Source organism: Podarcis melisellensis (assembly GCF_964234715.1).
Source record: "Podarcis melisellensis genome assembly, chromosome: 4".
NCBI lineage: Eukaryota > Metazoa > Chordata > Lepidosauria > Squamata > Lacertidae > Podarcis > Podarcis melisellensis.
Window position 1 is genome coordinate 22426957 of NC_138531.1, and position 16469 is coordinate 22443425.

General features: G+C 40.1%; 1 protein-coding gene across 2 annotated transcripts in view; it reads left to right on the plus strand.

Moving 5' to 3' along the window:
* PCCA (propionyl-CoA carboxylase subunit alpha) overlaps nt 1-16469 on the plus strand; it is a 251208-nt gene that overhangs the window by 164512 nt on the left and 70227 nt on the right. The gene's annotated exons all lie outside the window — the stretch shown is intronic.

Sequence of the window (16469 nt, forward strand, 5' to 3'; positions counted from 1 at the left end):
TGGCACCCGCCCTGTGGAACGCCCTCCCACCAGATGTCAAAGAGAAAAATAACTATCAAACTTTTAGAAGACATCTAAAGGCAGCCCTGTTTAGGGAAACTTTTAATGTTTAATAGGTTATTGTATTTTAGTGTTTTGTTGGAAGCCGCCCAGAGTGGCTGGAGAAACCCAGCCAGATGGGTGGGGTATAAATAAATTATTATTATTATTATTATTATTATTATTATTATTATTATTATTATTATTATTCCTCTTGACGTGGAAGGGCACTTAACTGCTCCATATGGGGAGGGGCTCCACCCTGTTGCTTCTAAGCTGCAAGTGGTTGGTTTTTTTTACCCACTCTAATGTTTCTGGAGATAACCTTGCAGAGAACAATGGAACTCATGTTGTCTAGACACCTTGAAAGAATAACAGTACCATAAAGATCTTAGCAGTGACCATATTTCTCCATGGTGGAATGCTTTTGTGGAGCAAAATAATGTTAAATTTATTGTAAAGCTAATAGGTAGAGGCTAGAAGAATTTAGAAGTATAAACAATGGCGAATCTACATACAATAGCCCAGTATTGTAAAACGTTGAATCTATCTAATTCACCGCTCTATAATTTTCCTGCCACCGAGAGGAGGAATGTTCAGCGAGGAATAAAGGAGTAAAAGATAATTGTGCTATCTTTCCATAGATTCATCCTTTTCACTTTCTCAGTATTTATTTGGTTTACTTCTCTCTCTGCTGTGAATGTCTCAATTGGGAAACTGGAAAGCATGCTCGTTTTGGTATCCTCCTGATATTTAACGTCTTGGGGATAAAGGGTTAGAGATGGCTAGCTCCACGCATCCTGTTTCCAGCCACTTGAATGTCAAGTATTCTTAACTCAGGCTACTTCTTTTAAACTGGGGCCGTTGCCTTTCTCAAAGCTGGCAAACACACCAGATGTGTTCTGGAATGGAATTAAGAACGAGTTCTCCAATGAGTTCACTTCTACAAAAGCTTACTTTTACAAAATAAACTTGAAAAATAAACACTAATAAACATTAGAAAATAATTCCATGGGCTTTCTTGCATGTTAACAATTCTCTGTATATTTTAATGAACACTTAAAAGTTGTTAATGATGTCTTCAAATAGTTTTGTAATTAAGCTGAACACCTCTTCCTTACTTGGCACCTGTATTTTCCCTATTTACATAAGTGTGTTCATGGCTCCAGCAATACTCAGTGCTTTGCAGAATTTGCTTTGCATAAATATTTATAGTGTTGTGGAATATTTTCTATTTAATCAACTTCCTGTCCCTTCTCATCTTTCATGCTTACCATTTTGTTTTGGAATCTTATGTCCTCTTGTGTTGGGGTGATGACCTTTTTTGACCAGTATACATTCCAGCCATATTCTTGGCCCCCTCCCCCTACTCTCCCGCTGTCCTTTTAAAAATGAATGGAAACCTAACCTCTTTGATCTAGGTCTCCCTGTTCACATTAAGGAGACACATGGATGCAAGAAGCAGATTCCACTGAGCTGTGTAGAAAGCTAAGGCTATAGGTGGAGCCAACCCTGTCTGTATGGAAAGCTTTGTATTTTCAGCAGCCGCTATCCTTGAGAATCCTTCCCAGTATTGCCGCCGCCTCAATCTTTCCTGTGTTACCTGAATGGACACACACAAAAAAGTGGAAGAGGAGAAGCATTTGGTGTAGGAAGCTGCTATATATTATACAACAGATGATTGGCATTGCACAGGAATGCTATATTTGGAATACTGTGTACTGCTCTGGTTGCCCCATCTCGTAAATGAATACTGTAGAGCTAGAAAAGATGCAGGAAATGGAAATTAGAACCATGAAAGGACCGGGGCACAATGTCTACAGTAAAAGAATAAAGCATTGGGGGATTTTAAGGTTTGGTGGAGGGAAGGTAAATTAGTGGGGCATGGCAGAGGTTTTCATAGTTACAAATGTTTTGGATAAAGCAATTAGAGACTTGCTTCCCTCTCTTTAGACCTTCTAAGCCTGGGATAGTATGGGATCATTGCCTTAAAGAAGGAGTGGGTAACCTGTGGCCCTTGAGTTTTTGCTGATAGGAGTCCAGCAACATCTGGAGAGTGGCAGTGATTGCCCACCCCAAAGAGTCTAGCTTCAGCCTACCCAAAAGACTGCCCACTTACGTAAGGAACCCACCTGGTAGCTGAGATGAAAGCCCTTCTCCAGGTGTATTGCCAGCACAGAGCAGGGAGATAGTGATGGCAGAACATTCTTCTATGGTTAATTCCCAACTATGGAGCTCCCCAAGGAAGATTAACCCTGACACCTTTGCTGTTACCTTTTATGTGTCAAGCAAAATCTTCCCTATTCATTCAGAACTTGAATAAATTAACCACCCCACTTTATTTTCTTTGGATCCCCACACCTCAAATATATATATTTAACTGTTTCCACATGAGGTATTTTCCTGCTCCTTCTGGCTGTAAAATTGTTTACCTGCCCTGTAAGAGGTCCCGCGTATTTCAGTCGATCAATGTTTCTCCGAGATACGCTAACATAGCTTGAAATTTGGATGTGTACACTTTTATATTAATGGCAGATAAAATAACATTCAAAATACATTTCCACAAATTAAAGTCATCTTTCAAATGAAACATGCATTTTCATCATGCATGATGATATCAGCATAGACAGATAATGGCCATTGCGCACCTGATACATCAAACATTGCATGTAGAGCTGAAGTTATCCCTAACTCAGTGCTTTTCAGTTGAGGCTTTAGACATTCAGCAACAAATGAGTGATAAATCATAATGGGACAAGACTGCATGAGGAACATGTTTGGGTCAGGTTTTAGAAATCAACACCCCCCCCTTCATTTTCAGCCGTACCAATGTTTCAGCTAACTTGGGAATTTGGTCAAATGACCAATTATACAAATGAACCCATTTCTTTCTTGCTGGAGCCACTCATGCTGGCCTTCTGTTCATAGCTTTGAAACTACATGTGGGTGCAAGTGAGTGAGTATGTGTGGCCACATTGTGTTGTTGTTTTTGTGGTACAGGGATCTGCTTTCAAGTTACTGAACAGCAACAGTGTCAGAGTGTGTGTGTGTGTGTGTGTGTGTGTGAGAGAGAGAGAGAGAGAGAGAGAGAGAGAGAGAGAGAGAGAGAAATCAATATTGTGTGATCTCCGTAATTGGGATCAGCAAGACATATGTAGTTGACTTCCTTTGGTTGTCTGGAAGTGAGATGGCAGAGGGCAGCAATGGCTAATATGCTTTCTCTAATTTTGTGTTATTCCATACTCCTATAGCAGCCATTTTGTGACTGGTGCCCACAGTACTTTCTCAAAACATGTCTGCTGGTCAAAAAAGGAATGTTTTGTGCTAGCTTCTGACTACAATATGATTTATAATAATCCCATAGCATGCTGCTACAAAGGCTTCTTCTTTCCTCTTCTGCATGCAGTCCTTGAACACCACCTGACGGTGGAGAACAGGGAATAATGCAGGTACCTATTATGCAAAGCGACATTAAGGTCCTGTTTGCACATCATATAAAGGAGAATCATTTGTGTTTGAACCAAGGATTGTGATTTGATTTGTTCCACCCCAAATAAGCTATGATCTGTAACCTAGGTTTGTTTTTGGTTTAATGATCGTGGTTGGTTTGAATAAAAGAAGCCAGAGTCCCCACTTTGGATGTAATGCCAGACTAGGCGCATAGTTTGTTTCTTTGGCACACTAGCAGGGAGGAACAAAGCGGCCAAGATCAACAGGTTTACCAAAAATCCATTAACTATTGTTTACCATGACTTGTGAACTGGGTCGCTGTCTGATGAATAGAAAGAATTGCAGTTGCCGGGGCGTGGCTGGGGGCGGCGGTGAGTGGAGGCTGGGATACAAAATGAACGCTCTAGGCACAATCCATTTAGAAAACATTCTGCACAAGCTTTGCTGAAATTAATGGGAGCAGTACATAGGCGTATGAGGTGGATTGCGACCATTTATTTTTAAGACCGACAAGATAACTGTGAGCTCCTTTTGCTGGCATAGCAGCAGTAGTTATCTTTATCAGCATGTTGAGTGCTGTATGGAGAGGCTAGACATGAATCAACAGAAATAGTAGTTAGCTCTGTGTGTCCTGGTTGCTGCCACTTCATTTTAAGCTGATTTATTTGATTTGAGCACATGCGATGTGCTGGATTACTTCCTTTTGCATCAGCACCTCTGAAATTCAGGCTTAGTGGGGAGATTTCTAGGAGCAATGCTGCCCAGGCTTGCTTTCTTCCCTCCAAATTTCATTGCCTTTCTCAGGGCAAGGCAGGCTTATTAACATGACTTTAATATGGCTCTTAATGCTCTATAAGAAAAAAGAAAAGAAAATAACGCCGCTGTAGTGGCTAGATGTGACTAACTGTTTTGATGTAGTCTTTTCAAAAGACTAGACCAGAGCTTCCCTTTTTGAAATGTGTAAAGCAGTATAGACACAGCTTCTCAGATGGATCTAATTAGTCCTTCATAGGGGCTGGATGTCCGTTTGTTGCAGCTGAATTCTCATTTCACTCACCCATAACTAGAAACACCTCGCTTCAAACACATTTCTTCAAAGAAAGAAGGGTTTAGGGTTCCATGTTTTACTGCTTTTTGATGTCTGTTTCCCTTTAACAGAGAAGACCTTATGTTTATACAACTGTTGTTATTAAGGAAACATAGCTTTGTTCAGAAGAATTCATTTTGTATCCGTATTTGACTGTTTGTAAGAGTGGAAGATCTTGCTACTCTAGACTGTGCGGGTAAGCTTACATGTCCCTCATACAATAAGCTCATTTACTAGAAAGACAAGTCTTCGTACAGTATCTGGATGAGAAGAAAGATTAAACAGTGCAGATTTTAGGGCTTATAAAACTTGAAGAACAGTATTTTTAAATGTAATTTTAGTATCTCTAGTCATTATAGGTGAGGTCTCTACCCAGTAGGCAATATGAACATTTGAAACTAACTTGTGCCTAGTCTGATCTAATCTAATACTATAGCTGCAGATCTCTAGAGCTTCTAACAGAAGTCTTTCCCACCCTGTCTCGTAGAAGTCACTGAGGATTGTACCTGGGACCTTCTGAATACTAAGCATGTGCTCTCACACTATGATCTATAGCCCCCTTTCTCATAGTTCTAAGTTTTGTGTTGGTGGAGCTTTTAAGATCCAAAATGTATGTGATGGTGGCAGACTGGTGTTGTTGAACATCGATCTACCTTGTTCATGGGCAAAGGAAGGTGAGGTGGGGTGGAATGTAAAGGAAAGGAGAAGAGGGTCCATGGCCTGGAGGTACTGAAACTTCCCACCTCTCAACTTCCGTGGACTATCTCCCAATGTCTTCTGACCTCAGCTGGGCAGGTGCAAACATGGGGGAAGGGTCAGATTCCCTGTCCCTTGTGGTTCCTCAGTTGCTCCTCGCTCACCAACACTTTCCGTGCAAGTGTAGAAGATTTGCATTTAAAGTTTTTCTGGTCTAGTACCATAGCATAGTTTTGGCTTGAATGTCAGGATGTGTATTAAGATTTGTGTCCATTTTTATCCCTTAGTTTCCCAGCAGAAGCTCGCCCGTTTTGCCACTACAGTGGTACCTCGTCTTAAGTACTTAATTCGTTCTGGAGGTCCGTTCTTAACCTGAAACTGTTCTTAACCTGAAGCACCACTTTAGCTAACGGGGCCTCCTGCTGCTGCCGCGCCGCCGGAGCACGATTTGTGTTCTCATCCTGAAGCAAAGTTCTTAACCTGAGGTACTATTTCCGGGGTAGCGGAGTCTGTAACCTGAAGCGTATGTAACCTGAAGCATACCACATGGTACCACTGTAATTGAAGTCTAATGCTTCTGGGTGCTAAACGTAAGAAGAAGAAAAATCCTGAAAATGACAGAAAATCTGGTATTCCATAATACAATCTAATTTTTGGTATGACACTGTCCCTCCTTGTTTTTCATCAGGCACAGTGTAAAATAAAGTGAAATGATTTTACAGGAGCATTTCTGAAATTCTCTTTTTAGTCTTTTTCAATACTAGAAACATCACTTTTCTTTGGGACATCAAAGCTCATTCTCTTAAAATAATATCCGCTTCATAAGTAGAACACCTTATGGTTCACACAAAGAACTGCAAAGCTAAAATAAAGTCACATGTCCACAATTTGTTTTAAAAGAAGCCTTCCTTTAGCAGAAGCATTCTTCAACCTTGCTAACACATATAGCTAATGTGAGAGAACAGGAAATGGTGCAGCAACCGCCTTCACTTGATGAATATAAAGGAGCATAAGGAGAGCCCTTGGAAGAGCTCTACTGGATCCGATTAATGGTGCATCTAATCTTCAACATGACCTCGTCGGCCAGATGTTTCCAGGAACACAATGAAGACACCCCCATTGTTTCCCCCCAGCAACCAGTAATTTTCAAGCATCTCTCTAATAATTTTATTCATGTTTTTGTACACAGCCCTGGACTCTTCTGAGAAACGTTTTAAATAAAATAAGAACGATGCATCAATTTGAAAGGCGAACTAGTTCATTAGGACTGAAGAGTTGGTCTTGCCTTCTTTCTGCCTCATCCAAGGAGAAAGAATGGCGCTTTGTGGATGTTATAAGAGTTGTCAGTTTTCTGTTTTGGAGAAGAAAACAAACTCGAATCGTGTTAAGAGCAGAAGAAGAGCGCTGCTAGATTATGCCAACGGCCCAACTAGACCTGCATCCTGTCCTCACAATAGCCAACAGGTTGCCCATGTGAAGCCTGTAAACAGGAGCTGAGTGCAACTGCACACTTTTTGCTTCTGATTCCTAGCAACTGGCGTTTAGAGGCATAGTGCTTCTGACAGTGGAGAGAGAACATAACCATCATGCCTAATAGCCACTGATTGCATATCTGATGGCCAGCTTTCTTGGAGTTCCAGGGTTTCCACTTCCACAGTGATTAATTGGATGAGTGATTGGATTAGTTTGGCTTATTAGTACCAGGGTCATTTCCCACCAAAAGACATTACAATTCATTCCTCGAGGAGTTCTGCTGCTTCCACAGCTTTAGGACAAGCAGTTCTCTGAAGATCTGCGCATACATTCATTAGCACCATTGTCTTCTCTAATGCAGCCTTTGGTTAATGTGTTTTCCAAAAAGTAAAGACCACACCGGGCTGGAATCACTGGGAAAAGGAAATTGAACTTAACATAGCATTTTAATTCTGAAGGACTGTGAGTGGGGAAAGTCTTTCCATCTCACTCATACACACAGGGCACATACACAGAACAGATAGCAGCTACACACCCAAAGACACACACACTTAAACCCACATGCCTGCCCCCTGCACACGGACACATGGGTTGCAGATAATGAACAAGGGAAGGGACAGCTATCCTGGTACTAGGATACAGGTTCTCACTCTTCCCACGCATAAATCATCACCTGGTGAGCCGCGCAAGGGAGTGCTCTGTACCCTGATCTTGGCACCGGGATGGGCAGAGAGGCTTCAACATTGCGGCCCCACCCCAGTGATAAAGATGATCTGATGAGTGGGCGTAAGCAGCAGTCTCTGTCCCAATCCTGTATGTGTCCGTTCCCCCCTCCCGGAAGTTAATGCCAAGCACTGTAAAAGTGCTCCCACAGTGAGGAAGCAGCATTGAATAGTATTGGTAAAAGGTTAAACTTGCCACTGCCAAATTGCCAAGGGGGTGGGGTCTTGAATAGGTTACGAAAATGTCTTGAAGGGCTAAATATGTCCCACAGGTCAGATACCCCAGACTTATACCATTGGGGTTTTTTTTTGTATTTTATTTATACTTCTTTTAAAGCTAGGGAGCTTTCTTCCAGGCTGTAATTGGGGTGCCTTTTTGCCTTGTTACAAACTAATCTGTTTACTCTGATTAATCATGTCATGTAAAAGATGTATCCTTATTTGATTTTTGATTATGTTCTGCCCAGCTGTATGTCACATACAGAGTGGCCAAGTTTCTTAGCTGCACAGAAGCTTAAGAAGGCACATGGATGAAAATGGGGCAAACTGTAAAGTGATTTATGTGAATTAATTATTGCAGTATTACAGCTTCCCTTTATGTAGTTATTCAGCAAATAGCAGTTGTGAGTTATTTCATGATAGCTTTGTATGTTTGCTACTGATTGCACAGTAAAACTTGATTTTCTGTGAAACAAGTGAATGTGTGGAACCTAGCTATACTATGCGTGTTAAAGTCAGTCTGTGATAACTGTGGAGTTTAGGAAGGGGGCCTGAACCCAGAAACCTGCTATTGCTGATATAAGCACATACTCTTACCTGAGTAAAAGTTTTATGTATTCACTTTTTAAGAGCAGCATGTGTACTGTGCCAAATTTGTGCTGCACCCATGGTCTTCTGCATCTTAGGCAATATTTTTTAGGAGTGTCAACCTTAGTGAAAATTGCAAGTGAGCATTGCCAATCAGATCTAGCACTCAAAGCAATTCCATCCAGTCCCAGCATATGTAGCAGAGTTTTCTTTAAGGTATGGTCAGTCAAATAAATTGCTTTTAATGTTATTTCTCTCTGGGATTTTGTATGTAATGGCCCAGCTGTTTCATAAATGTAAAGTCCTTAAATGTGATGGGCAACATGTCTATAACAGAGTATAACAATCCATGAGCAATTTGGTCGTGTGGCAGAAATGTTCTTTTAGCCCTCAGACTATTGTTGGAACAATAGAATAACTTCTAGAGCTACAAGAGTTGTCCGCCCTTGATCTATATTGGTCTCAAATGTCATTTGGCAATGAGAAACTTGATCAGTTCTTCGTGAGCAAAATGAATGTTTCACTTTTTTCTACAAATCACCAGCAAGTTCAGTGCAGTGTTCCATTTAAAAAGAAGAAATAATTAGTGAAAATAGCATACCCTTAACTTACTGGAGAGCATTACTATTACAAAGAAAATAATAATGAGTTGTCAGTAGCCAGTGTGACTGCATTTGCTGTTTTGGAGAAATATTAAATGAGAAGTATTACCTACAAATGAAGCATTTTAAGAGAGCTTCAGGTACATCAATGTAGAAACAAAACGAAAACAGGATATAGTTTGTAGATGGTTTCACCCTGTGATATAGCCTGAATATTCATCATTATCCAGAAGTAGGTAGGAAGAGAGTAGTGAGTCAATAAAATATTGCTCTGAAACATTAAATATAACATTATAGCAGGCAATTCTTTATCGGGATGAATTGATAGCAAAAAAGTAACTAATAGGCTAGATCAAAAGAAGTGTCAGGAATTAATGTAGAGAAGAAGAAAGCAAAAGAGACAAATAATAGAGTAGGTGGTAAGTGGAGGATTAGCATAAGTATAAGGAATAATTTTTTCTGGGTCAGATGAAAAGAAATAGGGAATAAGTGTTATACGAGGTGTAGGGAGTAGCTTCAGGATTAAAATGACACCTATTTAAGGGTCATACAAAATCCAGGAGATGGGCATGATTTGTGTTATCTGTCATTATCCGAAGACCTTCTTAATAGTTCTACTGAAATAGTAGCACTAAAATTTGCCTAATGGACTCTTAAAACATATTTCAGCACTGTTTGTTAGGAATGATTCAACTTCTTTTTCTTGTGGTAACCCTGTAAAGTTTCCTGTAATTTCCATTTTACCAATGGAGGCTTAAGAATCACATTGACCAATGTCACCAAGAGTATGGCAGACATTTGAACTGGAGTGTCCTGTGTTCGTATTCTTCATTTTGTGTGCATAATGCTTTCTGTGTACTTACTGGAATTAAATGCATTGTGCCTATTGACTCTGTTTGGTTGCAAGTATCCTTGGTGAAGAGGGGAAATTCTAAACTGAAAGTACATTAAAAGCAGAGGAACACTTCTCATTTAGTAACTAGCTTCATCTGGAAACATTAACCTATAAGCAAAAAGCAGCATTTGGTTTAGAGCTGTGACATATGGTTTAGAAAACGTAAAGTAGCAAAACCCAAGAAATGCAAGTGAGCAATTCCTGGGATCTGTTGCCAGAACAGTAGTCTTATTTTTGTGCTTCCACATGATGCACTGAAAGGAACTGAGACTTTTGCAAAAGTGAGAGGGCACCAGCCTAGAAACATGGAAATAAAGCAGATGTGCTTATTTTGAAGTTCTGGAAATGGGATCCTACAAAATTATTGCTACACTTTATATCAGAGGATTGCTCTGTGATAGGGATTGTCTGGAAGTGCTACATTTGCCACTGTCAGTTACTTGGGTAAAAGAGTGGTATATAAGTATGAATATGACTGAGATCCAAAGAGCTTCTTGGGATATATAAAGGCTTTTAAAGTCTAGTGAAGTTTTTGACTTCTGGCAGTGAGTGTGGGAGGGCGAGCGGGTAGGTGCTGTTGGCTGAGAAAAATCAGAATAAAACCTCCTTGGACTCATGGGCTGTCCCCCTCTTCTCTTCAGCTACTCGTCAACTTTAATCATTAATTAGACCTCTTAACGAGTCACTGCCAATGCCCGTGTTGGGAGCAGAAATTACTTTTGTTACTTGGCTACTTTTTCCATTTAATTTGCAGTATTTGTAGAATTTTAAATACATGGAACAGACTGTATCATTTCTTTCTGCACTATCCAAACAGTCTTTCCTACTATTGTTTCAGGGATTATGTTCCAAAAACTCTGGGTAGAGGCATCAAAAAATGACCCATCACCTCCCTACTTCCTATATCAAAGCTTTTTGAAATGAATATGAACAAGACATGAATACAATAGTATCAGCTTATTTCTGTGTCACTTAGTTTTAGTACTGTAGTGTGTTTTGTGAACCTTCTCATTATCACTTTCAATATTTGACCCGTATAATAGTCCCAAACCACAAGTTCCAATTTGCAATTGAGCATCTGCAATTTATTACCTGAAATTCCTAGTTGATGCCATGATGATTTTCTGAATTTCAGAGTTCTGGAGTTCTGTCAGTTCCAAATTAAGGACTGATCTGTCAGTTGTTTCTTGCGTAAACTATCTTGAGGCTATAGTCCTTTGCATACTTTTATTCTTAAATAAAAATCTTCACCTTTGTATACGGCTATGGGCAGAAACAGGAATGACTTAGCATGGGATGATTCAGCATCTTGCCTAAACTTTCTTGCAAACACTCCAGAAACTCAGATCCTTTTTCTTTCTCTAGGAGACGGTACAGACTGTGATACCTGTTTTTGGATGCCAAAGTGGCTATCCCTTAAACATACGCCATGGGAACAAGTAGCTACTGCTGAGTTTCCAAGCTGTCAGCCGAATCCTTATTTATTCTGTCTTCTCCCTATGAAATGGTAACCAAGAATAGTTTACAGGAAGGAACAACAGGATATACAGGAAGAAAGTTCAGAAGTCACAATACAATCGACTTGTCAATCAGAACACCTACATTGCAGGAAACAGATCAAACCTGAAATTCCTCTTATATATGTCACATTTAATCTATCTGTACACATGCATGTTTTATTTATTCTAAAGGTCTGATCTGGGCTCTTTATAGCCATAGTTGGAGTGAACATTTCACAGCCAGGTACTACTACTGGGAAAGACTTGCTGTTTGCAATGGAAAATTCTAACTTAAGCAGAGAGCAAGCAACACACTTCTCCTTAGATCTTAATGGGTGAGAGCAGGAATATGAAACCTGTTGCTCTCCAGATGTTGTTAGAATACAACTCCCACCATCCCGGCTGGGACTAATAGGAGTTGGAGTTCAGCAGCATCCTGGAAAGCCACAGGTTCCCCACCTATGGGTTCAGTACTTTTCACAGCGCTAGACTGTGTCATCGGATCCACGACAGACTCCTACGCATCAGGTTTGTAGCTAGCCTTGTGCCATGTTTGAAGCATTTTGCCTGAGTCTTCTTAATAACCGTTTTGCCCTGGCATCTAGTACATACTAAAGACTGAGCCACATGAGATACCCTTGTGTCAGTTCAGCTTGATGCTTACTTTGGCATTAAAAAGACCATTTCACAGTTCATAAAAGTAGCATTCACTTTGTTTTAGCACCTTGATGCAGAACCTTCTTCCCCTGTGTAAAGCATATCTCTTTCTCTGTCTCCCTCTCTCCCTCTTGCCTATCCTCCCCTCTTCTCTCTCTTTTTTTAGTAATACATTGTGTGTGGAATGTTTTGTAATGAATAGATGACCCTTAGTCAGCTTCTTTCATGTCTTCAACAATGAAAGATTAACTAGATTTTAGTCATTTGCCATTGATGTTTTGCCCTTTCATATCAGATAAAACCAGTCAGCAATGAATAGTTTTTATAAAATATTTTCCCCCACATTGATTCATGCTAGGTACTTTGATGTGTTTAACCTTCAATAGATTTAATTATATTAGTAGCAGATAAAGCGCTAATGTGGAAATATTTTCATAAGCTCTTTGGAACATTGAGTTTTCCTACTTACGTAAATGCAGAGGAAAAGGTGTGTACACCCTGGAAGTGTTTGGCACCAGAGTAGGATTACCTACTTCCTTTCCCATTAAGCAAATACAGTTTCCTAATTGGGACCACGTTGATGATATCCCTGTGATGACATTGCTTACTATGAAACTGCTGTTGGCACCTGTTTAAAGACCTTAAAAAATAGTCAGCCCAAAATATTCAAAATTCTTTCACTAACAAGACAATAGTCATCATGAACTTTGACACCCTTAATAAACCCTGCAGAATAGCGTGCATCAGTTTGGATCCAGACTTCCCTCGTATTGGTGGGAGAATTCCTGGAGCAGAGTTCCATGGAGATGATGGGATGCTCCTGCCAGCAGAAGGGGGAGAGATAACATTTGCCAATTTCCACTCCCCCCTGCAGTCCCCCTCACCACCTCCCACAGTGTTGCAGAAGGCTCCCATACATTCAGAAAGGAGGACATTGGGCCTGCAGGGGGAGAGGGTAATTGTCATGGCTCAGCCAGAGGATTCCTTATCAGTAGATGGCTAAGCCCCCACTACTTAGCAGAGTCCAGGACCCAACTAGATCCGGGAATTCTTGGGATTCTCAGACAAGATGGCCAGGGGATTATCTGTGCAGCAGGAGAGCTCATCTTCAGAAGCTGAGGTGCAACAGGCCCTGGGTCCATGTGAGCAATGGTGCCTTAAATGGCAGATAGAAACACCACCCCATAACATGAACATTTTAAACAGTCAGCAAGAAGAGCACGGGAAGAATTGTATCACTTGTCTTAAAATCAAGATGGCCAACTTAATTCTCAGACAAAGTAGTCTTGTTGGCATTGATGTGCTGTTCTAAAACTCTAATACATTTGCAGCTGATTGGAATCCAAATAACAGCTACAATTTTGATTCAGCTAAATAAGAGACTAGCTGAATCCAAAAGTAACAGTAGGTATTAGCTTTATTTGGACCAACAAAAACATGACAGAGTAAGCAAGCTGACTACTTCAGGGGTCTTCTTTGAATGGATGAACAAGACCATCTACATTTTTTGACTTTGAATGTGCGCTTTGAATGTTTGAAGGTGAAATATTCATGTTTTGATTTCAGTTCTGCTGAACAGATGATATTATTTCCCCTTTCTAACATTAGGAAATATTAGAGTTATGCAGAACCACTGCAGATATTTGCATGCATCTCTGTCACATAAAGAAACTGCAATGATGATAATGTGAACGTCTGCTTTATGTATACTATCATTGTTATTGGCTGCCTATTCTGTACTTGCAAAAAGCTTTCAAAAAATTGAAAGCGATGCTGGTACGGCGTATAGTGTTATGTATATGAAAAAAGCGCATTTGAAGCAGGTCTAGCAATTCAAAACATCTTCTGGTTTCATTCATGGCAGGTAAAAGGCTGCCTTGATGACACTTGGAGCAAATGAGTTCCTCTCCTACAGTCATGTACTGAATAAAGCACTTGATCTAGTTTGGTAGAAAAGGGCAAGATCTATAAATAGGTAACCGAGCTTTCCTCAGGATATGTAATTCATGGACTGGGTCTCACTCTTGGGGTCTTTTTTTAGAAGTAAGTGCAAATATGAACAAAAGGAAAGTTTTCAAAAAAAAAGAGAAAAAGAATGATCTTTTAATGAGATTGAAACCCCAGGTACTTGAACTTCCTTTTGAGGTTGTACCAATAATCGCTTTCAAGCTATTTAAAACTGACCTTACATTTATCTGCAAGAGAGAAATGTGTGACCTTTTTTCGTGAAAGTGGTACCATTTTTCTGTCAACAAATGAAAGCAAATAATGCATTTTGCCATTGTAGCTAGGTTTGATATCAATATTCCCTTCATATAAACTTTTATCATTTCCAGCTTGGCAGGCTCAACTTGCAGTCCTTTCTTCCTTTTTATTGCCTTTGCCATTCTATTCTAGTGTAACCCAGCATGCTACTGCTTCAGACTTTTTCTCTTTCCCAACTTCTAATGCACCATTTATACTTCTCCAGTAATGCAAATTGATGTCAGGCATACCGTAGTCAGCGTTACATTGAGAAGGACACTCCAAATGCATGCATGCATGCATACATGCATGCATACATACATACATACATACATACATAGAACTGGAACTGGATTGGGTCACCTGGCTGGACCGTGGGCTATTTTAGAATCATAGAATTGTAGAGTTGGAAGAGACCTTGAGGGTCATCTAGTCCAATGAAGGAATCTTAGCTAAAGCATGTATGGCAGATGGCCATTAAACTTCTGCTTAGAAACCTCCAAGAAAGGAGAGTCCGCTACTTCCTGAGGGAGTCTGTTCCACTGTCGAACAGCTGTCAGAATGTTTTCCTGATGTTTAGTTGGAACCTTCTTTTTGTTACTTGAAGTCATTGGTTTGTGTCCGACCCTCCAGAGCAGGAGAAAACAGGCTGGTCCCGTCTTCCATGCGACACCCCTTGAGATATTTGAAGGTGGCTATCATATCTCCTCTCAGTCTCCTCTTTTCCAGCCTAAACATACCCAGCTCCTTCAACTGTTTCTCATAAGGCTTGGTTTCCAGACTCTTTTTCTTAAAAGGAAGATTTTGGTTTTATGGTATTACACTGAGATTTGCTGCTTCACAACTGGAATGCCTAATTCAATTACTGCATCAAATAAATTTCACAAGAGCCTGCAGAAGCAGGTCAATGGCTTAGTAGTCCAGCATCCTATGGCCAGCCAGATGCCTGTGGGAAGGCAGGAAATGAGGACAACCACATACAACTGGTATTCAGAGGCATAATGCCTCTGACCATGGAGGTAGAACATAGTCATTGTGGCTAGTGGCTGTTGATAGCCTATTCCCCCAAGATTTGTCTGATACTCTTTTAAAGCCACCCAGGTGTCTTGGTATTTATATTTAGTATTTAAGATCACACTCTCAAGTAGCAAACTCAGTGCATCTATGCCAACAGAATTAGGAACACTGAGAAAGAAGCTGATCCATGCAGATCTTGTATGAGGCCCAGGGTGGGAGTCTTGTTAGAATAAAGTTATAAACTGAAAAATAAAATTTAAAAACTTAGCCCTCCGGGACCTAGGGCAAGTGTACCTGGCTGCCCCTTTGTCCCGCATAGTCCTGCAAGGAAGGGAGGTATTGGCGTATTCAGGTGAGCTCTTAAGTTTTATGAATCATATCTGTCTATCTGATTATGATGCAGCCTATATAGAAAACAACCACCATTGTTTGTTGGATGAATAAAAAAAGAGGAAACACTGTGGATGAGCAGGATACATTCTAGTAGGCTATTGACGGTCCACTAAGAAGTATTTGATAAGATCCAAAGCTTTGGACCCAGTTATTGAGGCTTCATTGGTAACATTAAGTAAATGGTCCAAAGTGCTTAATCCGGCTTTATCATTGTTGACTCCCCCCCCCCCCATTTTTAATGATTATTTCACATTTGGAGGAGATTGTAGAAAGCAGATCAGGCCTAGTATAGCTTTTTTCAAATATGTGATAAGAGATGGGAGGTGCTTAACTTTTAGGGAGAATCCCCCTATCATTAGGAGGAGATGAACTTCACTTATTTCATTTTTATCATTCTGAATTTAAGGATAGGTGCTATGCCTACTAAATTTCCATAGCTGGAAAAATTGGTATACAAGGGGAAAGTATTGAAAGTATTTCTGCTTTAAGTAATACCTCATACTATATCTCAAATGAATTTAATGATAAATTGAGGTGCTGTCTTTCTTCATGAATGATAGTTCCCAGTTGGCACCCATGTGTCTGCCCCGAACTGCTTATGGAGCTGCAGCATTGAAGTTTGCAAATTTTTATTTCATTAGTTTTGTCCAGTAAGTGCTTTTCTTAATCTGAATTTTTAAAAATAAGTATTTCCAGATCATACAGGCTGGGGGAAGAAATGGATGGATCCCGGTTTTAAAAAAGAGAGGTTTTTTGAGTTGAATCTTAGAAAACTAAATGGATTTTCCATTTGCTTTGAATTTATAGTGAAAGGAAATATTGCTGAAGTTTAACACTTGTACCCTGTGCTGTATAAAATAACAGCTTGTTCAAACACAAATCATAATT